The sequence below is a fragment of the Muntiacus reevesi genome, chromosome 1 (genome assembly GCF_963930625.1).
Source record: "Muntiacus reevesi chromosome 1, mMunRee1.1, whole genome shotgun sequence".
NCBI classification, from domain to species: Eukaryota; Metazoa; Chordata; class Mammalia; order Artiodactyla; family Cervidae; genus Muntiacus; species Muntiacus reevesi.
In genome coordinates this window covers 141,010,108-141,033,295 of record NC_089249.1, presented here as the reverse complement: position 1 = coordinate 141,033,295, position 23,188 = coordinate 141,010,108, and the positions used below count along the sequence as shown (strand labels likewise).

At 41.1% G+C, this 23,188-nt stretch overlaps 1 protein-coding gene, 1 non-coding gene and 1 pseudogene across 2 annotated transcripts in view; 2 read left to right on the top strand and 1 right to left on the bottom strand.

Moving 5' to 3' along the window:
• The window catches only part of ROR1 (receptor tyrosine kinase like orphan receptor 1), a 442,114-nt gene that overhangs the window by 29,649 nt on the left and 389,277 nt on the right, over positions 1 to 23,188 (top strand). The gene's annotated exons all lie outside the window — the stretch shown is intronic.
• On the bottom strand, positions 10,080 to 10,151 carry TRNAE-UUC (transfer RNA glutamic acid (anticodon UUC)). Its single transcript has one exon. It is a non-coding gene; the product is annotated as a tRNA-Glu (tRNA).
• LOC136156548 (U2 spliceosomal RNA) lies at positions 22,768 to 22,847 on the top strand (annotated as a pseudogene).

The following is a 23,188-nucleotide window of genomic DNA, read 5'->3' as shown; positions in this document are numbered from 1 at the left end:
TCTGAGCTGTGAGCTCTGAGTAGGGAGGAATGGTGTTTAATTCACTTTTATATCTTCAATGCCCAGCATGTGGGGTCTGGCACAAATGAAAGAGACATTCATTAAATATTTGTCAGATCAATGAATATTGGAAAGCTCAAATTTTTATGGCAGACAAGGGAGATAGTGGGAGCCTTCTTTTTTTTTTTTTTTTTTTTTACTAGAAAAACATTGTTTATTAGATCTGAATGGATCATTTAGAAAATATGCAGTTGGCTATCTTTCTTGGTCAAAGAAGAAAATCAGTATAAAATGCTTAATTAAAAGCAGAGGCTAACATTTCCCCTTTTAATGAAGGCAGGATCGTGAGTATTTTCCTTTTCTTAGCCCAGATGGGCAGGCAGCCAGGCCCAGAGACAGGGCTGCTATGCAGACAGATAAGAAGGTTTGACATTACGAGGACTGGGTCCTGGGGTTACCCTGGGTCCATCTTTGCTTCAGTGTTTCTCCTCAGGGATGTTGAAAATTTGAGAGGCATTACTTCCTTTAAGATACTCCAAAGACATTGCCAACTGCTTAAGATGTTTTGCTCTGTTACCGATAAGATTACCATTTGTTTGTGAACTTAAAATGGCAGGTTTTGCAGGAGTATGTTCTGAATTTGAAGTTCAAAATCCCAAGAGGTGTGGATCTTTTTTCTTGTTCTTCTTGGTGCTCCTGCCTGGAGCTCTTTCCCACACAACATCTGCAGGGTGGGTCCTGACCTGGGTGTAAGAAGCTGATGAGGACCTGGATTTAGGGAGGCAAGGAGGACAGTGATGTTCTGAATGATCTCTGAAATGAAATTCGGGCCCTCTGAGAAGGACAGTGAGTGAGTGGGCATGCTCAAGGACAGGACACTGCTGCTCAGTGTGGTCTGAGGACCAGCAACATCAGCATCCTAGGAGCTTGTTAGAAAGGCAGAGGCTCAAATGCTACCCCTCCCACTGCCCCTCCCCTACTCGCTCCGCCTTCTCTTATTAAATCAGACTCTGCATTTTACCAAGATTCCCAGGTGATCCGTCTGCACATTAACATTTTAGAAGCACTGCTCTGCTGAGAAAGTCTTTCCTTGAAGTTTGATTGGCTTTTGGGGATTTTAGAATGTAGCATAATCCCTGATCCCAGAACTGTCTTAAATACCAGAACTGCCACCATGAAGGTATTACGTGACCCTTTTTAATCTTAGATTTTTTCATCAATGATATGTTTTGCTAATTTTTAATGTATTTTTGAAAAAGATCGGTTTATTTTATTTATGGCTGCACTGGGTCTTCCTTGCTGCGCACAGGCTTTCCCTAGTTGTGTCGAGTGGGGGCTGCTCTTGTTGCAATGCGAAGGCTTCTCATTGTGGTCGCTTCTGTTGCAGAGCATGGGCTCTGGGAACGTGGGCTTCGGTAGTTGCAGTGCACAGGCTCAGTAGCTGTGATGCGGGGCCTTAGTTGTGCTGCGGAATTTGGGATCTTCCCAGACCAGGGATCAAACCTGTATCCCCTGCCTTGGTAGGCAGATTCTTAACCACTAGACCACCAGGGAAGCCCCTTTTGTGTAAGTTAAATGAAATAATGTAATGCTCTTAGTTTATAGCAGGATCTTAATAAATATTACTTGCTGATACTATTTTTTGTTTGACTTTATTTTTTATATATTTTTATCAGGTTATTTTATCTGAACCCTAGTGCAGACCATTCAACTATTTATTATGAATGGAGAATTGCTGTGCTATCATTACTGAAATGTTATAATTTTGCATTAATTTTACCTTTTGCATGATGAATGAATGGCCTTAAAGAATCCATAGCTTATGAACCTCAGAGTACTATGTGAAATATATACTTCCAGAAAACTCCATCAAAACTTTTTTGAAAAAAAGCTTTGACCTACAACCCAGCAATTGTACTGGTAAACCTTTGTCCCAGATGTATGAAAACTTGCATCCCTATGAAAGCCTGTGCATGATTGTCCATAATAGCATTATTTGTAATAGTCAAAACTTGGAAACAATTCAGGTGAATGGTTAAAGTTAAAATGGCATCTCCATATCATGAAACACAACTCAGTGATAAAAAGATGTGAACAGTGTCATGTGCAGCAACTAGGAGAAGTTTCATGGGAGTTATTCTGAATGAACAAAAACTAATCTTAAAAAATATGTGTATATAACATTCTCAAAATAACAAAATTTTAGAGATGGAGAACAGATTAATGGTTGCCTGGTACTGGGGACGGGGTTGGGGATACTGTGAGGGGATAAATGGAATTATAAAATGGTAGCATGAGGACCTTACTCTGCATCTTGATTGCGATGTGGGTACATGAATTTACACGTGAAGAAACTGCATAGACTATAATACACAGTCACAACTGGGCACACATAAAACTGGAAAAATCTGAGTAAAGCCTAGGGATATCCTGAAGTCAATTTCCTGACTTTTCTCTTATGTTATAGTTTTATAGTTATATAGGATGTCACCACAGTGGAAACTGGGGGTGGGGTGGTGGGGTGGAGAACATGAGTTCTATTTCTGTGTTCTATTTTTGCAGCTTCCTCTAAATCTATGATTATTTTAAATAAAAAAGTATGGTGCTTGAATGGATGTTTACAGGCATATTGTGCTTAATATATTTTGCAGGTAGTTTTTTTTTTTTTTTTTTTTTTACAAGTTGAAGGTTTGTGGCAACCCTGTGCTGAGCAAGTCTATCAATGTCTGCTTTCCAACAGCATGTGTTTACTTCCTATCTGTGTCTCATTTTTGGTAATTTTTGTAATATTTCAGACCTTTTCTTTATTATTTGTTATGGTGATCTATCATCAGGGATCTTTGTTAACTATTGCAGAAACTACAACTCGCTGAAGGCTCAGGTGATAAGCAGTTTTTTAGCCATAAAGTATTTTTCAATTAAAGAATGCACATTGGTTTTTTAGGTGTAGTATTCTAGACATTGGGAAACTGAAAAATCCATGTGACTCGCTTTATTGCAATATTCCCTTTATTGTGGAATCTGGACCCAACGTGCTGTATCCCCAAGGTATGCCTGTGTTTGGAAAGCATCCTGCCCAGGACTAGTGAAGAAGCCTGGTGAAGCTGAGTAAATGAAGTACACAGACCTTTGTTCAGGACTGCCTTTTCCGTGCCCCTGGGGCCGGACTGTCCTCTGAGCGGGGAGTGGTCCTGTCCCAGCCACACACTCTCCTCTTATAAGGAGGTGCCCCTATATCTATCACTCCCCAGGGCTGTCTCTTGAGGTCACTACAGTGGACAGTGCTACAACTGAGTGCTCATCTGAAGGCATCCTAAGTAGTCCCCTGGACCTGAATGTTCCCTGAGGTGGCCCCACCTTGGGTATGCTGGAGACACAGTCTCGGGAGCCTGAGACCTGTTCCTTGTGGCTCAGCTTGCTCTTCACGTTTTCATATTAGTGTGTCTTTAATGTGTCACCGGCTTTCAGCAGTTTCCTCTCAGTAATGCGGTTAGTCCCTGGGGAACATTCCATAGCCAGATGATCTTTAATCCCTGAATGCTCCAAAAGGGAGGGTTCTTGTTCCTCTTTTGAAGATTCTGTTCCCCCATAAGGAAAGTGCATGATTTAATTAATGGATGAAAGAAAAGGGCCCAAATGGAGCCAGAAAGAAGTCAGCAGCATTGCCACCCACCTGCAGACACACAATAAGATAAAAGAGCACCTGATCAGGGAGGGGAAGGACCCCCAGAGGGAGAGGATTGCAGCACAGAGTTGGGAGGCCTGAGCTCTAGGACCAGCTCCGGTCATTGACTCTGTGTGACCTTGAAGCTCAGTTTCTGTGGGATGCTTTTTTTCTTCCTTTTAAAATGGGGATGAGAATATAGATCTTTTCTACCTCCAGACCCTGATGCTGGGAAGGATTGAAGGCAAAAGGAGAAGGGGCGGCAGAGCATGAGATGGTTCGATAGCATCACCAGTTCAGTGAACATGAATTTGAGTGAACTCCGGGAGATAGTGAAGGAAGGGAAGCCTGGGATGCTGCAGTCCATGGGATCGCAAGAATTGGACAGGACTTAGGGACTGAACAATAGCAAAACCTCCAGAAATATGTAGATAACAGAAAGAGGAAAGGGGAAGTCCACTGCCAAGTTGAAAATGCCCTACAGTGTAACATTTTATGCAGATAATGCACTATGTAGAATGAAACCGCCAAGACAGTTTACGAGAGGAAAGATGAGAGAATACTTGATCTTGTTTCTTTAAAAAAGCAAAACAAAAAGATGATTTCTTGCTAAAGATTAGTAATCTGTCTTGTCTTATAATGTTCATAATAAAATTATAGTAGTGGTTGTCCATCCATCTATAGGGGCATTTTTCCTCATATAAGATGCTTGTGTCCTTGGCTTATAAGTAAGGCACACTGTGCTGGTCTTTGGAGACTTAGAACATAGTAAAGGTTCCAAGGCCCTGCAACAGAAAAATCTGTTTGACTTTGTTTAGTCTAGTAATTCCTTAGTGCATTACCAGTGGATCCCCTTCCTGCCCCCTGACTTTCTCTTAAGATTTTATATACCTGGATTAAGTACCCTGGACTAGCATTCAGCTCAGCAATACTTTGAAATGAGTTCTTGGGGGGTTAGCTTGTTTGTGCCTTTCATATGTTATACATTTTGTAAATAACTTAATTTTTCTTTCTCTACTTTGGCTTCAAGGAAACTCAGAGAAAATTCATAACTTCCATTTTAGAATATTGTGACCTTCTTATTTTTGTGCTATAGTTTACTGGTTTTGGTTCCTTGTCTTATTGATATATTTACGGGCCCTGACTTAAAATGCTGGTTATTATCTTATTTGTTGTATTGTAAGCAACTTTAAATTTTTTCTGGGTGAGATGGGCTATGAATATAAAGAAACAACAAACTACTACTAATAATATAAATAATCTAAAAATGACACTAACTAGTCTTTACTGAATAGTAAACACTTAAAAAAAAACAGTGTTAAAAATAAACACAGTTATTTGTAAGGCAGTGTACTGGGTTCTTTGCATAAACAACTTCTTTATTTGATCGAAGTGTTCCTTGATTTTATCCTAAGGAGTTTCAGATCTCAGGAGTCCAATTTAGATTCTCAGAATCTTACCATTAGGAGGGACTTTTGAGAGCATCCAACCTTAAGAAATAACCCTGAGGGAGGTGAAAGTCTAACCATCCAGGGCAGATGGTCTTCTGAGGCTCTCCATGGCAACCTGCAGCTAATCTCTGCCCTTCTGCCACTGCTGGGAAAATTGCTTTAGGGAAATGCAGCTTTAACTGGGACCATGAAATCACTAATGATAGGAAAGGTGGGGTTTGGGTGGCTTGTATTTGGAATGTGGAGATTCAATGGCTGTCTCTCTTGGGGAGCCGCTGTCGCATGCTCGGATTATCTAGGACGATTTCTGCTTGATGAAAGAAGAGGGTAGGGTCTTCCTCCACCCAGTTGGGCTCTGCAGGGCTCTCTCATGTACTGAGCTGGTACCAACATTTGTCTTTTCGTTCTCCTGCCTTCACAGTCCAACATCTCACTCAAGATCTGTCCTGTGGGCAGGAGGCAACTGATGTTATTCTTCCTCCTCCAGAGCCATTTCTGACTGTCTTAGGCTTCACAGAGCTTTTCCACATTTGGCACTGGGCTTTGCAATTCCTTACTGCATCACCCTTTCTTTCGTTTGTGTTCTCTTGTCTCCTTGACTAGCCTGGACCCTCCTGAGGGCAGGGCTGATGCCGTAGCCTCAGTTGTTTCTCAAGTCCAGTGCATATTGATCCTGGGTGGGGATATTTGCTGCTCCTATTGATTGAGGTCAGTCCATAGTTTCTAAACATGAGCAGAATGCAGGGCTCTTTGCTGGTCTCTGGTAATACAAAGGTGCAGGGACACTTTTCAGGTTATAGTAATAACTCTGAGCTCTTTGAGGGGAAGGACTAGGATTTATTCATCTCTGCCTCCAGTACCCAGCACACTGCCTGATGTACAGACGTGCACAGAGGCTGCTACCTGTTTCTCCCAGTGCTTGTGACTGTTGCTGTGGTTGCGGTTCTCTTTTTCCTCCTCCCTCCCTTCTCTTTCTTCTCCTCCTCCATCTGTAGTAATAGGAGCTTTCTCTGGACACATTTCCCAGCTCTCCTTGCCGCTGAATATGGTCCTGTGACCAGGTTTTGGCCGAAGGAATGTGAGCAGAGGTAATATGTTTTAACTTCTGAGTTGTGCTCTTAGAAGCAAACAAGTGAGCCATCTCGTACTGTTTTTTCTTCTTGGGCTGGAATGTGTGAGGACAGTCTTCAATTGTATGAGGAAAGGTGACACTTTCAGAATGGCAGAGCAATGAGATGGAAGGATTCTGGGTCCTTGTCACCCCTGAGTTGTCTGAAGAGTAAACACTGTTTTAAAAAAAAAAACAGTGTTAAAAATAAACACAGTTATTTGTCAGACACTGTACTGGGACCTTTGCATAAACAACTTCTTTATTTGATTGAGATGTTCCTTAGTTTTATCCTAAGAAGTTTCAGATCTCAGGAGTCCAATTTAGATTCTCAGAATCTTACAATTAGGAGGGACTTTTGAGAGTGTCCAACCTTAAGAAATAACCCTGAGGGAGGTGAAAGTCGTCATCCAGGACTGAAAGTTGTTTAGTTGCTCAGTCATGTCCGACTCGTTGTGACCTCATCGACTGTAGCCCTCCAGGCTCCTCTGTCCATGAGATTTCCCAGTCAAGAGTACTGGAGTGAGTTGCAGATTCCTGTTCAAGGGGATCTTCCCAGCTCAAAGGTTGAACCCGCTTCTCCTGTGTTGCAAGTGGATTCTTTACTACTGAGCTACCTGTACTGAATAACTGGACTTTTTATTTCAAAAAGAGTGTGTATACGAGAAAGAAACTTCTACCTTGTTTAAGTTTTTGTAGTTTTGAATTTCTTGGTTCAGCAGTCTATTTTGTATTCTAGTTAATTCAGTAATTAATAGTTCTAATTAATTCAGTAATCAGTAATTGTATTCTAATTAATTCAGTAATTTGGTGTTTAGGAAATGGCTGTTGCATCAATGAATGAATGAGTGAATACTTGCCTTACCTTTATTACCATATAGTTTTAGTAGTAGCCCAGTGCACACGTTTATGCTGGGAAAGAAAGACTCTCATGTGACTTTCACCTACATTTCACTGGCCAGAACTGTGTCAGATGCAGAGGAGGCTGTAAATTTGAGTTTCACTTTCTAGTCTCTATAGATAAAGAGGCTAAAAAGGATGTAAGAGAGGGGAGGAATCAGTAAACCAATCTACAGTGCCTTTCAGCCACATAGCTTTGACTTATATTGTTTAGCAGTACAGGACTTAAATTTTTTTTTTTATTTAAAAGAAGTATATAAGCCATATAATTTGAGTATTGCCAGGAAGAGATATGGTTCTTATCCCAGATGAACCGGATTCTAGGAAGATAAGATGTCTTCAAAAGGACACAGATAATTATCAGTAGGGGCCCTGGGGCTAGATGTGGTCATCCTGTCATACAACTTGATCCATGGCCACCTGGAACTGACTACAGAGGGATATTGATGCCAAGGCCACCTGCTGGATTCAGTGTCTTAAATGCTTTCTTTGGAGCCACAGCCAGTCCTGGATCTGACATTGCAGTGTCTGCAGGTGAGCTGGAAAAGGTAGTGTCAGGGCCATCAAAATTATTCAGCAGATACTTACTAAGCACTTCCACTTAGCAGCCTAACTGGGCTATGGGGACCCAGAAGCATGCTCTCTGCCATCAAGAGGGAGATGGAAAGACAAACTGATCACAGTGTAACGAAGGCTGTGCATGGAATGTCTATGCATAGTGGGAGCAAAGGAAGACAGCAAGTCTTCCAGAAAGAGCAGCAAGATATTTCACCTGAAGCTGAAATATCTCTATTTCAGTGCAAAAGAAACTCCAAAACATCTGAGTGGGTCTCAGATACCTGGTCTGCTTCCAAATCATGTTTGAATTAGCATCTTGTGTGTCACATATGCATTGTACTTGTTACTCTGTGGGGAATGTTTCAGAGAAGTCTTGAATTGAGGCACTGTCCCTCTTTGTGGCTAGATTAGGCACTTCAGAAAACCTGAGACCACTTCCAGTCTGATTCTTAGGCAGTGGGATCTTGGAAGGCCAAGTTTCATCAAATGAGTTTTTCTTCTTTTAACTAAAGAGAGAAATTTGCTCCTGAGTATCCTTCACTTTAGGCGGTGGGTATGGAATTCGGAAAGTATCTGTGTAAGAAAATCTTGATAAACTAAAACTATCTCCTTATACCTTTCCATAGGCAAGAATACATTAGACATTTAGCGTTTTACACTTAAAAGATTTTCTTAAAGCAAGGCACACAAAAAGATCAAAGAAGGTCTTCTGATATGCTGACAAAGAAGGTACAGAGAGCTCAATGCTGGTTAACTCAGCAGGGGCAATTTCAGAAAACAAAGAAAACTCATCAACAGTTTTAATTCACCAACTCTTGGATTCCAATGCTGCAAACAGACTGGATGCAGGCAACTTGCCCAGGTTCCATGGAGCTTAAAACCAGGTGTTTGTGTAGGGGGAGGAAAAACATTCAAAATTTATTCAGGAAAAATGTATTCAATTAAGACAAGAGAAGCCCATTTTGAGAATTTAGTACATATGTTCATTTTATAGGTGTGCTGGGAAATTATTAGCAGGTGAATGGATTTGGTCACAAAGCCTTTGGGTTGATTTGGAGGAAGAATGTTGCTTCTTGGGAAGTGGCCAGAGGAGTCAAGAGATGTTTTGGGAACATTTTCTATTCTCCTTTTTGTTGATGGCTTCCTAGTTGTCTTGGAGTGGGAAATGGCAACCCACTCCAGTATTCTTGCCTGGGAAACCCCATGGATAGAGGAGTCTGGTGGGATATAGTCCATGCGGTTGCAAAGAGTTGGACATGACTGAGCAGCTGAGCACGTCCTAGTAGTCTAGTCCTGAACTTCCTCTCCTGTGTATTAGGAAGTCACATAGAAATAGAAGGTATGCTTCACTACTTAACCATGTCCACAACCAGTGCTGAATTCTGGAGATGAAAAGGCACAGTTCCAGTCTTTAAAGTGGGGTGGGCACACACACATATAGTGTAAACAGTATAATATAGCAATAGATGGTATTAGTGTTGTGATTTTGGAGGACTAGTTGTCTTGAGGACGTCATAGAGAAGATGGAACTTAACTGGATGTTAAAGGGTCTTGAAGGTGATTTCCAGGAAAAAGAGATAGGAAAGGACAACTGAATGGAGGAATCAGCCTGTGCAAAGGCATAGAGGTGTAGAGTAGACGGCACTCTTGGGGGAATAGCTGGTGGTTCATTTAGCTGGAGGAAGGGTTTGGGGGTGTCTTTGGAGGGTGTTTTGGGGTGATGCTGGACTACAGGGCTACCCAGGTGGTCCAGTGGTAAAGAACCTGCCTGCCAACATAGGAGATGCAAGAGATGTGGGTTCGATCCCTGGATTGGGAAGATCCCCTGGAAGGGGGCATGGCATCCCACTCCAGTATTCATGTCTGGAGAATTCCATGGACCGAGGAGCCTCGTGGACTACCGTCCATAGGGTCACAGAGTCGGACATGACTGAAGCAACTTAGCACTCACGATATCCTAGCCTAGGAAATCTAAACTTGAGTTTAAATCTAAACTAAATGAGTTCTCTGTACTCATTGAGGGGCAAAGCCATCCAGAAGTCTGGATGGCTCAAGTAGTTGGCCTGGGAAGAATTGCCTTGCCTTTGGCTCTGCCTCCTCAGGTCCAGTAGTAGTGGTGTTAGTCACTCAGTCATGTCTGACTCTTTGTGACCCCATGGACTGTAGCCTGCCAGAATTCTCTGGCAGGAGAATTGGAATTCTCTAGGCAAGAATAATGGAGTGGGTTGCCATTCCTGCCTTCTCCAGGGGATCTTCCTGACTCAGGGATAGAACCCAGATCTCCTGCCATGAAGGCAGATTCTTTACCATCTGAGCCACCAGGGAAGCCCAATACAAGTCTGATCTGAGCAGGAAGAGGAAGACACCTGTGAGTGCAGACACTGGAAGAAAGAAAGTTTTCCCTGACCAGGAATCAAACCTGGGCCACGGCGGTGAAAGCACCGAATCCTAGCCACTAGACCACCAGGGAGCCTCAGGTCCAAGTTGGAATCAATTCCAATAAGTAAAAACTTTTAAGACTCTTTCAGATTGTGTGTAGGGTCATGCCTGACTGTTTGCGACCCCGTGGACTCTAGTCTGCAAGGCTCCTCTGTCCATGGAATTTTCCAGGCAAGAATACTGGAGCGGATCGCCATTTCCTACTCCAGGAGATGAAATTTCCCGACCCAGGGATGAAATTCATGTCTCTTGCATCTCCTTCATTGGCAGATGGATTCTTTACCACTGAGTCACCTGGGAAGCTGTCTTTTAGATTAGAGTTGGCAACCTAAAGCCTCCAGGTCAAATGTGGCCTGTGGCTTGTTTTTGTAAATAAAGTTTTATTGGAATATACCCAAACACATTCATTTATGCATTGTCTATGGGGGTTTCTATGTTACAATGCTGGAGTTGAGTAGTTGCAACAGGGACTGTATGGCCTCAGTCAATTCAGTTTAGTCATTCAGTAGTGTACAACTCTTTGAGACTCCATGGACTGCAGCACACCAGGCTTCCCTGTCCATCACCAGCTCCTGGAACTTACTCAAACTCATGTCCATCGAGTTGGTGATGCCATCCAACCATCTCATCCTCTGTCGTTCCCCTCTCCTCCCACTTTCAATCTTTCCCAGCATCAGGGTCTTTTCAAATGAATCAGTTCTTCGTATCGGGTGGCCAAAGTATTGGAGTTTCACCTTCAGCATCAGTCCCGTATGGTCTGCAGTGGCTCAAATACTTACTATGTGGCTCTTTATAGAAACATTTTGCTAATTCCTATTTTAGATTATAAGGTCCAAGAGGGCTGGAAACATAGCATAGACTCACTATGTTTTGGTTGAATGAATAAATGAATGGATAAATGGAGAGAAATTTTGAATTTATTAAGTGCATAACTTGACAATGAACTTTTTGTGACGCTTCAGGTCCCAGTTTCCCTTTAAATAAAATAAGAACAGGAATACTTATGAAATAGGCAGAACTTAGGAGGATTATTTCCTATAATACAACTTTGAGTGTTTAAATGCCATTAAAAATATAACTACCATCTATTAAGCTTTATGTGTGTTGAGTGCTCTATTAAGGCCTTAATTTTTATTGCCTCATTTAATTCTCATACCACTTACTATGAGGGAGGAATTATTGACCTCAATTTATAAATGGAGGAATTCAGCCCAGAGAGGCAAAGTCATCTGCCAAGGTCACACAGCTGGGAAGGAATTGAGCTGTGTCTAACTCCAGTGTGACTTGTTCTGAAACTTTTCCACCAAGTCCCACTGCCTCTGAATGTTGTTAAGTGCTCCTTCTCCTTTTTGAAATAAGAGAAGCAGATATTGGTCTTGGGGGTCTCAAGACATGGAAGAGTAAAATGAAAAAGAAAAAGAAAAGATTGGTTTTAGATTTTTTCTTTTTTTTTAAATTGAAGTTTAATTAATGTACAACTTATTGTATATGTTATAGGTGTACCATATAATGATTCACCAATTTTAGAGGTAATACTTCATTTATAGTTATTATAAAATCTTGGTTATATTCCTTGTGTTGTACAATATATCCTTGTGGTTTATTTTCTACATAATAGCTTGTATTGCTTAATTCCTTTCCCCTGTATTACTCCTACCTCCTTCCCTCTCCTCACTGATGACCATTAGTTTGTTCTATACATATGCAAATCTGTTTCTTTTTTATTATATTCTCTAGTTTGTTGTAATTTTCAGATTCCATATGTAAGTGATGTCATATGTTATTTGTTTTTCTCTGTCTGACTTATTTCACTTAGCATAATACCCTGAAAGTCCATCCATGTTGTCACAAGGTTACAAGTGGCAATGTTCCATGTTTCATTCTTTTCTATGGGTGAGTAGTATTTCATTGTGTGTGTGTGTGTGTTTATGTATACCACGTGCTACCCGACTTCAGATTATACTACAAAGCTACAATCATCAAAACAGTATGGTACTGGCACAAACCCAGACACATAGATCAATGGGACAGAATAGAACCCAGACACAAACCCACATACTCATGGTCAATCTGTGATAAGGTAGGCAAGAATATACAATGGAAAAAAAACAGTCTCTTCAGTAAGAGGTGCTGGAAAAACTGGATAGCTAGATCTAAAAAGTGAAATTAGAACCTTCTCTAATACCATATACAAAAATAAACTCAAAATGGATTAGAGACCTAAATGTAAAATCAAAAACTGTAACGCTCCTAGCAGAAAACACATAACACTCTGATGTAAATCATAGCACTATTTTTTTGGAATTGTCTCCTAACACAGAGAAAATAAAAACAAAAATAAACAAATGAGACCTAATTAAACATAAAAGCTTTTGCACAGCAAAGGAAACCATTGACAGAATGAGAATGTCCTACTGAATGGAAGAAAATATTTGCAAATGATATGACCAATAAGGGGTTAATATTCAACATATATAAATAGCTCATGCAATTCAACATTAAAAAAAAAGACCAAAACAGCCTGATTTAAAAATGTGTAGAAGACCTAAATAGATATTTTTCTAAAGAGGACATGCTGATGGCCAAAATGCACATGAAAAGATGCTCAACACCATTAGTCATCAGGAAAATGCAAATCAAAACCACAGTCAGCTATTTTCTCACACCTGTCAGAATGGCTGTCATTAAAAAGAGCACATATAACAAATGTGAGTGAAGGTGTGGAGTAAAGGGAACCCTTGTACGCTGTTGGTGGGATGTAAATCGAAGCAGTCACTGTGAAAAACAGTATGGTGGTTTCTCAAAAATTGATTTAAAAATTTTTAACCTTTTAAATAATTTAGACAACAATAAGGTTACTCATCTTTAAAAGCACACTCTAGTAAACACTCCTTCTAAAAATTCAGCTCAGTTATGTTATATAAAGAAAGCTAAGTAAAAATCATGTTTTTCCCTTGGACAGATGAGTCCTGGTTAAGTTTTAGGGATTTGGAAACTTTTCATTTGTTTAGCAATGCTGTATGTAGTGGTAAGATGCATTTAATGCTGCCTTGTTCTAGAGACCTTTTGCCCCATTTGAAAGGCCTCTCTTAGAATCATGTGCCCAGCATAGTGCAGACAATCAGTAAACACTGACTGACTGACTGACTGAATGAATGCCTTTCAGTGCTTCGTAGATACCGCCTTCCAGTATAATTGAATGTGTGTGTGAGTATGTCCTTACTTATTACAGAATAAGTACCAGTGCCCTTGCCACATCTTTTTCCCACTGCAGAACCTACCTACCACAGGGCCTGACACTAAATAGATGCTTAATAAACATTTCTGGCATTAAATTGATGGGCAGTCTATGCCTCAAAGCTTTGTGGACTGAAGGAATGATATGTCAGAAACTAATGTGAAGGTGAGATGGATTTCTCTCTGTAGCAGAGGAATGATTTAAACCCACAATTACTTTGAGGGTGAGAAGTCCAGTAAACAAAGACAGAAAAGTATTTGTTGTTTTAGAGAGAAAGCATATTTGTTTCTTTTATTCTGGAAAATATATTCATGAAAGGTCATTGAGCTTGCTATTTCCGCTCCCCTCCTTCCTTAGTTGCCAGTTTGTGGGTTTGTTTAACACAGATACTTGACTTTTATTTATTTTATTTTTTATAATTTTATTTATTTATTTGGCTATGCCTGGTTTTCATTGCTCTGTGAGCTTTTGTCTAGTTGCAGGGAGCAGGAGCTCCTCTCTAATTGTGATGCAGAGGCTTCTCATTGCAGCGGCTTCTCTTGTTGCAGAGCCCAGCCTCTAGAGCTTTTGAACTTCAGTAGTTGTGGTGCTTGGGCTTAATTGCCTTGAGGCATGTGGGATCTTCCCAGACTAGGGATTGAACCCATGTCTTCTGCATTGGCAGGCAGATTCTTTACCACTGAGCCACCAAGGAAAATCCTATATTTAACTTTTATTTATTTATTTATTTTCAAAAACCACAATGAGGTTTTTCACGCCAGTCAGAATGGCTGCTATCCAAAAGTCGACAAGCAATAAATTCTGGAGAGGGTGTGGAGAAAAGGGAACCCTCTTACACTGTTGGTGGGAATGCAAACTAGTATAGCCACTATGGAGAACAGTGTGGAGATTCCTTAAAAAACTGGAAATAGAACTGCCATGTGACCCAGCAATCCCACTCCTGGGCATACACACCGAGGAAACTAGATCTGAAAGAGACACGTGCACCCCAATGTTCATCGCAGCACTGTTTATAATAGCCAGGACATGGAAGCAACCTAGATGCCCATCAGCAGACGAATGGATGAGGAATCTATGGTACATATACACAATGGAATATTACTCAGCCGTTATATTTAACTTTTAAATGAAGCTTTTGTAATATATGTGGCCCTTAATCAGGATTTTTTCCCCATCTGTCCCTTCTGTTGCTGAATAATTTATCTCTTTTGTGCTCTACATATGACCAGTTATTTTGCATACTGTTTTGAATTGCTGAAGTGGCCAACATCTGGAACAGTTCCTGTGACCATTTTAGCTTTGGGGAATCAGGCAACTGCCCTGAGACCTGTTTCAGCCAGGTTGAGGTCAGAAATGCTCATCTGCTTTTGTTTCCATGAAAGAGGCTGTCCTGGAGCTCTGGGCAGACACAGGTATCTTCTGTGCCCTTCAATAAGCAGCAAAATCATGCATCACAACCTTAGCCTGGTATGACTCCTTAGAAACAGGTTCCCCAGCTTTCTCACATGCTCGTTTTCTTGCTTCTTGGAGTTGCCTAACTCCTTTAAAAGACAAATGCAACTCTTCAGGTTGCTTCAAGGATCAGGGCAGTGACTTTTTGCAGCCTCTTACTACTTCTGTATTTTATTGAAATGTCTCTATTGCCCTCAGCTAGGAGTTTGGATCTACTTTGCCCCGTTCCCCTCTCCACCAACCTTTTTCCTCTCACTTAATTTGTTTCTGTCTACAGCTTTGATCTCTTTGGAGAAAAAGCATCAGGGCACTGGAGTATTATTACTGTCCTCTGTTTGTTTATTTTTGCAAATACAGTATAATTGGTAGTTGGTCTTTTGGCCAGCCTGATATCACCTGACCCTCAGCAGCCCTCGTTCCTACAGGTTACTCTATGGGAGAAAAATTAGCTTTACCCATTTTTGTTTTCATTGATGTTGGTGAGAGCCTCGAAGTGATGATGACTTTTTGGATGCAGAAAAAAGCAGAGCCAAGGGAATACCAATAATTATGCTAATCTGAGAGCATTAAATCTTCAAATATTATGCATTTTTGGATAAGTAATTCTGTTGTTTTTGAAGTGTGGTTGTCTTTTTGTTTCTTGCGTGGTGGCCTATAATTTTGTATTAAAGGAAAAATACCTAATCCTTCTTTGTTGACTTGCTGTGGAAATAGGACTGACTTATTTCTTGTTTTCTTTTGTGTGTATGCATGCATGATTTTTTTTTTTTGAGTGTTCATGAAAGGAAGCTAGGAGGATGTGTGGGTCTAATAATATACTACTTTGTGTATGAAGATGAAACTAATAACAATAATAATAATGATAGCATCATCAAGGGTGAGAGACTTGTAACTTTCAAAGCACAATTTCTTTTATAAACTTATTTTTTTCAGTCAAAACAGTGATTTCAGCTACTTTCCCTTCAGTGATGATGGATCTGTGAGAGCTTATCTGACTGTTCAGGTGAGTTTGAGAGATTCCATCCCAGAGGTTCTTAATTGGGGGGGAAGTACGGAATCACCTGGGGGCCCGCTATACATCATCCACGCATAGCTCCTGCTCAGGACCTACAAACACGGGCAGTACAGAGGGAGGGGAGACCTGCTTATTTGGAAAAAGCTTCCTGGGTGATTAAGAGGCACTGCATCAGCCCACTCCCTCTGCTGGACCCCTCCAGGGATTGTGGTCATCTGTCATGGTGTGGGGAGAGTGGGGACACCATGCCATCTGTGCCTGGAAGCCAAGGAGAGTGATTACTCATCTGGGAATTATGTAGAACCCACAGTAGCAATCACTCTTGGAACCTGGTCACAGGCAGAATTCTATTAACTCTTTTAAGCATTGAATATTTGCATTGTGCTCAGTGACTGTTCATAAACGGTCCTTGCATATACTGTCTCATGTAACTGTTTAAACCAGTTCTATCACCAGAGAAATGTGTTAGCAGCCCCTTGAAAGAAAATGAGCCTTCAGCTAGATTCAGGAGATAGGATCTGAGGAGAGTGCCTTAATGGATTTTCACCAGTAAGGGTTTCTTGAACCTCGGTTTCTTGGTCCATAGTATGGAGTTAATGCTATGCACCTTACAGGACTGGGAAAGAAGTAAACAGTCCATAATGCTATGGACTGGGGAAGAAATAAGAGTGATAGGGGCTCAGGTGCTGCCTCTGTTCCATGAAACGTTCCTTAGCCTCCCTGAATAGCCTTGTCTTCATTTTCAAGATGAGGATAAGAATATGCACCTCCTAGGCTTGTTGTGAGGACTGCATGTGATTCAGTAAGAAAAACACCTTGCTTTCTGCTTGGTACATGGCAGATATTTAATCCATGGCAGGCATCTTCCTTGCTGCTTTGTATTACAGGACTCTGAGGATGGCAGGGATGTGTTTTGGACAGCTATCTTCCTGAGAGGGTCTACCTCATGTCCTGCATTCCTGTAGTGATAGTTATAATAATGGTAGAAAGAGCTCCCTTTTATTGAGTGATTTTATTGAATTCCAGCCACTGTACTGGGCATTGGGCCTATGTGGGGAGAAAAGGATGGATATGGTTCCTGACCTCATTGAGTGTTAACAATGAGAAGACCCTAAAGAGAAAGTTTTCAAAGCATTACTCTTCTTTGTGTGTATAAGAGGAAAGTTTTAATGTAGTAGGGTGGCTTCTAAATGTGTATTTCATAACATAGGGGGCAGAGTGTGGAACAGGTCTACTGGGAGGAAACTGGGCTTTTGCATTTCCTGCGTGCTTGTGCTTTTCAGTTTGTGACTATAATGCTGCCCTGACTGAGGTTTGGCAGTTAATATTTCCCAGGGCAGCACGATGTAAATGCCCTGTGGTCTGTACTTACTAGAAGGATATACCCAGGGCAGAGTAAGGGGGAAAGGACCATTTTCAAAGTCCCCCTTGAAGAACTTTGTTAAGTTTTATCTTGAATTTCTCCCCATCTCCTTTCTCAAACATTCCTGGTGCTTGATATGCATAAACTATGCCCATGTCTTGGAAGATTCAGGTTTGACCACCATAAATTGGTTCATATTTCCAGCAGGGCAGTTATTTAATTTCCTGTTGGAAGTCTACAAATGTTGGCACTGTTCACTCTTTGGCAAAGGACCAAAAGCCAGTACAGTATCATTAGTCTGCTCTGGTGTATAGATTAAAGCATGATTGTCTTTAATAAGAGGCCATCCCTGTTTAGGATGGGGCTTGGGGGACTGCAAGGGCATGGGGAAGCATAATTGAGCTTTCTAATCAAAACCAAAGTGCAATGACTGGGATTCACTCATGAAAAGGGTTAGGAGGAGGGCAGAGCTCTGTTTCCTTGTCTTGATTTCATTTGTTTGGGTTATTTTTCTCTAGACCCTGGGAGAGTTCGGGAGGCCAAGACTGGCCAGGTCTGCGCCATGCCCTCATTAAGGCTTCCTGACTCCCTCCTCTTCTCTGGATGTATTGCCCGGGAGCCACCCATCTCCAGAGTGCCCCGGGGGAGAAGCATGGAGTGTCTCCACAGAACCCACTGTCATAACTGCCATGAGGTAGAGCTGGTATTTACTTACTGAGGCTCTGAAATGGGTGAGGCACTTTACATATATCCTTTCCAATTTTCACAATAACCCTGTGAGATATGAATTATTATTGCTGTATTGAGGATGAGACTGTTGAGGGGCAAAGAGAGTAAGTCATCTGCAGCCAGTGAGTATCTGAGCTGGGGTTTGAACTCAGTGTGATCTCTCTGAAAGGTGTTCCTCTTTCCATGTGCTGTGTCTGGACCCTAGCAGGGTTCTGAAGAAAGAAAGGGCTTGAGATTTTGGAGGGAAGGATGAGAAGCTTGAAAATTTGGAGCTTGGAGGATTATTCCTAGATGCTTCTTACCGTGTTAGCCCTGTCTTTAGTTGGCAAGGATCCTTCAGTGTTGGCTTCTTAGTAGAATCAGCACAGAGATGTATTTTCCCCCCTCCAAACACTGTATCGTGAAAAATGTCAAATATGGAAAAGTTGATGATGCTATATTCTTAAGTTCTGCCAGTTCTTCCTCTCTTCTCTGTACCAGACACCATGCTAACTGCTTTATTCACCTTAGCTCATTTATTCTTTCAGTATTCCCGATTTATAGATGAGCAGACTCTTTCACAGAGAGGTGAACTTCTTATTTCTCTAATTAGTAAATTACACAGCTGGGATTTGAACCTGGTGCGTGGAGACCGTGCTGTAGTATTTCTCTGCATTTCAATGAATTCTTCTCAGTGTTTCTGTTCTTTTTCGACATCATATTATTTAGAAAAGCAGGGTCTAGATGGGAGGTCTTCGAAGGTTACTAATAAGGCAAAATTGCTGAAGCCCCAGAAATTGAAGGCTCCCAGAATCTTCCAAAGAATCTCTGGAGCACCTCTGTCAGACTTTCTCCAGGGAAGGGGCAGTAGTTCTGTTCTCCCCAAAGTAGCCTTTGGAGGTTTTTTTTTGTTGTTTAATGATTGACTCAACATCTTCCTTTCACATGTTAAAAAAAATCCAAACTCTACCTTGTGTCATCAGAGTGTTAATTTTTTTTTTTGATAGTGGGATCATCTTTGGCTTCCTCAGACCTCTAGATAGTACATCTTCCTTTCCTGGGACAGAAGGTGGTATTTGTAGGCACTGATTCATGGGAGCAGGTATCATAGTGTATGTGATTTTTGTAGGGGACCAAGCATGAATGATAGTTGGTGCTTTCAGCATCTGCATGTTTGAGCCTGCTTCTTTACTGATTGGATGTGACCTTAAGCAAGTCAGGACTTCTGTGGTGGCCCACACTGTAATGAATTTGCCTGCAATGCAGGAGACCCAGGTTCAATCCCTGGGTGGGGAAGATCCCCTGGAGAAGGGAATGGCTACCCCCTCTAGTATTCTTATCTGGAGAATTCCATAGACAGAGGAGGCTGGCAGGCTACAGTCCATGGAGCTGTAGCAAGTCACATAGCTTCTTAAACTCTGGGCCTCCCTGCAACAGTAATCGTTGTCAGGAAGATAGATCCTTCCATAAGGAAATTTAATCTTTTCAAGGAGGCAGGACATATATTCATGGAAAAGATACTGCTGAAGAGGGAGGGCATAGCAACAGACAGGAATTGCTCTAGAGAGGCAGTGAAGAGAGAAGTGATTTGGTTGGCATAGTTGAGGGGAGGAAGAGAAAGTACCTGGGGCTTAAACTTGGGTTCAAATCTCAGTGCTGTCACTCAACAGGTGTGTAATTTTAGATTCAGTGGTCTTCAGGTTTTCACCATAAAATGCAGTTAATGACACCTGTATCATAGTATCACTGCTAGGACTAAGCTTACATAACACATGTAGAGCTCCTAACGTAGTAGTTCGTGTTGCTTTTGTTGTTCAGCCACAAAGTCGTGTCCAGCTCTTTTGCAGCCCCATGAACTGTAGCCCGCCAGGCTCCTTATGTCCATGGGATTTCCCAGGCAAGAATAATAAAGTGGGTTGCCATTTCCTTCTCCAGGGGTCTTCCCAACCCAGGGATTGAACCCTCGTCTCCTGCATTGCAGGTGGATTCTTTAGCACTGAGCCATTAGGAAAGCCAACCATCTCATAGTAGTTGGCAATTAAAAGATATCTCTTATGAGTAGAAATGGGGGAACTGAGGCAGGTCTTGATACCGGAACAGGATTTGGGTGTATGAAATGACCCAGTCCTGAAAGTCTTTTAGAAATAACCATATCATCAAGAAGCATATTTGAAATCCCAGACTCTTCTCTTAATAAGGCATGTTTGTTTTATTTAAATTTGTTTGCTTGTTTGGTAAAATGTCTTTGGTAAGATGTCAACATGTCAGGCCATTGGGGGTTCTCCCCCTCCCACCCTCCTCAGAGCCCCTGAAATCTATTGCAATTTTCTATACACCTGTTTGGTTATTTAATGAAATCTATCTCTCCATACTGCAACAGGCACAAAGAACCAGTGTTCAGTAAGAATCACGTTGGAAATTGAGGCTATAGTTGCACTGTTGCATTTTTTTTCATTTTGATGTTTTGTTTTTAGTTAGGAGGTCAGGAGGAGGGAAAATTGCTGCAGAAGAACTGAAATCCTGAGTGACTTTTTTCTTCCCTTTCTTCTATCCTACCTTACAGTCATTTCCTCTGTGTGCGGATTAAGGTTTGATGTGAATTTTGACTTTCGATGAGATTAGTTCTTTTATGGCCTTGAGGAATGTATGGATAAAGAACTTAAAACATATCAGGAGTTGACAGTAAAGTTCAAAAGTCAAATGAAAGTTCTAAATGTGTCACTTTCTTGGAGTGGTTCTGTAGTGGTAGTATTAGGACTTTATAAACATTTTCTCATATGATCTTTCTAACAACCCTTTGTTATAAGATAGGTATTATTTTTCAGTGTTATTGAGTCATTTGTTAATATCTTGACAGATATTGTTTTTATTGCTATTGTACAGATGGAGACACAGGGGACATGGATGAGAGAATAACTTGTGTGAGGTGATGCAGCTAGGAATTACCTGGGATTTGAACCTAGTTCTCTGACTCTAAGCCCTTCCTCTGAGTCTAGGTGGAATGCACTCCATTACAGGCTTCTCTCCTGTAGCAAGTCGTGCTTGTGTCTGCTTTGTGAGGAACCCCTGGGAGCAGAGGAACAGGAAAGAGGAATTCTTTGTATTCACTTTTCATCCAACTAAACCTGTTTGTTTTTTGTTTATTTATTTTTTTCAGTATTTTAAAATATTTATTTATTTTTTTATTGAAGGATAATTGCTTTACAGAATTTTGCTGTTTTCTGCCAAACCTCAACATGAATCAGCCATAGGTATACATATATCCCCTCTAATTTGGAACTCCCTCCCATTTCCCTCCCCACCCCACCCCTCTAGGTTGATAATGGAGGAAAATGGGTTTACAGTGTGTTCATTGCAACTAAACCTTTTTATGCTCAAGGTTATAATGAGAAAAGGAGCACCAGAGCTATCATGTGTTAAGTACTCTTTTTGTGCCTGAATCAAAGCACTAAGCAAGGTGCTTTGCATAATTCTCACCTTGAACCAGGTTATCATTATCCTTATTATGTTGATGGGCTTGAAAAAAGCAAGTACCTTGTCCCCAGATTCACCCAGGAGAACATGCTGGTGTTAAGATTTGAACACAGGTGTTGAGAACACCATCTTGCCTCCCTATGCAGTTTTTAATGACTTTTGCCTGACAATCACATGATGGTGCTTGTGGCTTTAATTTTGAAGACCTTTTAAATTGTTGCATGGTTGATATATTTGGTAACCATTGGAAACTTCTGAAACTTTTCACTGCTAGATTTGGAAGAAAATAACAGTGAGTTGACGTGTTCGTGATTCAAGACTTCTGGGAAACTGAAAACACCCGTGTGTACTTATTTTGAGTCAATACGTTACTAGCGGCTCTGGCCCAAAAGGAGAAATTTCTGTCTTCTGAAATTGAGTGCAGGTCTCTTAGTGGCTTACTCCAGCAGGGAGCCAGTTATTACATAAGCTGAATACCAGGTCCATGGGTTTCCCTAGCCTGAAAAAGAAGCAGCGTCTGCAGTTATGAGGAAAACAGAAAGACCCATTTCTCTGTGGAGTGATACTGAACAGGCTGCTTCAGCCATGAGAATGTTCTGGCCAGAGGAAAATGTAGCTTAAGAAAAGCCCCAGCTGGTCCAAGTAACTTAAGCCCAGCTATTCATGAAATATTATCTGACAGCCTCCCCCTCCCCAAGTGCCTGGGGACTGAGTCAGAATTGCTCCAGGAACCTGTGTTCTCATTTTGGCATCATAGGCTAGGCAGTTTCAAGAAAAGCTGTAGTATTTAGATCAAACCTTTGTGTGTGTGTGTCTGTGAACATAAGAGCATTTAATAAGTGTCCTGGCAGGCTTTCTGTGGTGATCCTAGAGCTGCTTATACAGAGTGAAGTAAGTCAGAAAGAGACAGAAGCATCATATATTAACACATGTATGGAATCTAGAAAGATGGTACTGATGAACTATCTGCAGGGCAGCAATGGAGACTCAGATATAGCAAACAGACTTGTGGACACCGGGCAGGACGGAGAGGGTGGGACGAATTGAGAGCGTGGCAGTGAAACATATATGTTACGATATGTAAAATCATGTAGCCAGTGGGAACTGCAGTATGGTGTGGGGAGCTCAAATTCTGTGCTCCGTACAACCTAGAGGGGTGAGATGGAGTGGGAAGTGGGAGGGAAGTTCAGGAAGGAGAGACATACAAATACTGATGGCTGATTCATGTTGATTATATGACGGAAACCAATACAATATTGTAAAGCAATTATCCTCCAATTAAAAATAAATACATTTAAATTTTTAAAAAAAGAGGAGACAAAAATAATGGTAGGAATTCAAGATAATATAACCATAGATACAGAAACTGTTAGTTTTAAACATAAAAAATATTCTATATCACTTCTCGGCCTTTTGGCTAAGATCAAGTGTAGCAAAAAATATTCTATACAACTTTTTAGCAATAACTTGAATGTTTATACTAAAAAAAAAAAGAACCAACACTGATTTCTAAATGAGGGCTTTTACATGTGTCTAGAACTGTGCTTGCTGATGTGGTAAATATAGAGGTGAGACATGTAAAACACTAGAATGGAAGCCCCACGAAAGCGGGCATCTATTTTGTTTATTCATGAAGCCTTAATATTTGGAAATGTCTGGCATATAGTGGAAGCTAATATGACATTCGTTGAATGAGTGAGTATAGGTCTCTGCCTGTAAGAGCTTACACCCTAGTTTGTTTGCATCATAATAATTACTGTTTATTAAAACAGTGATGTGTTTATTATAGAAAATAAGAAAAGAGCAGATAAGTAAAAA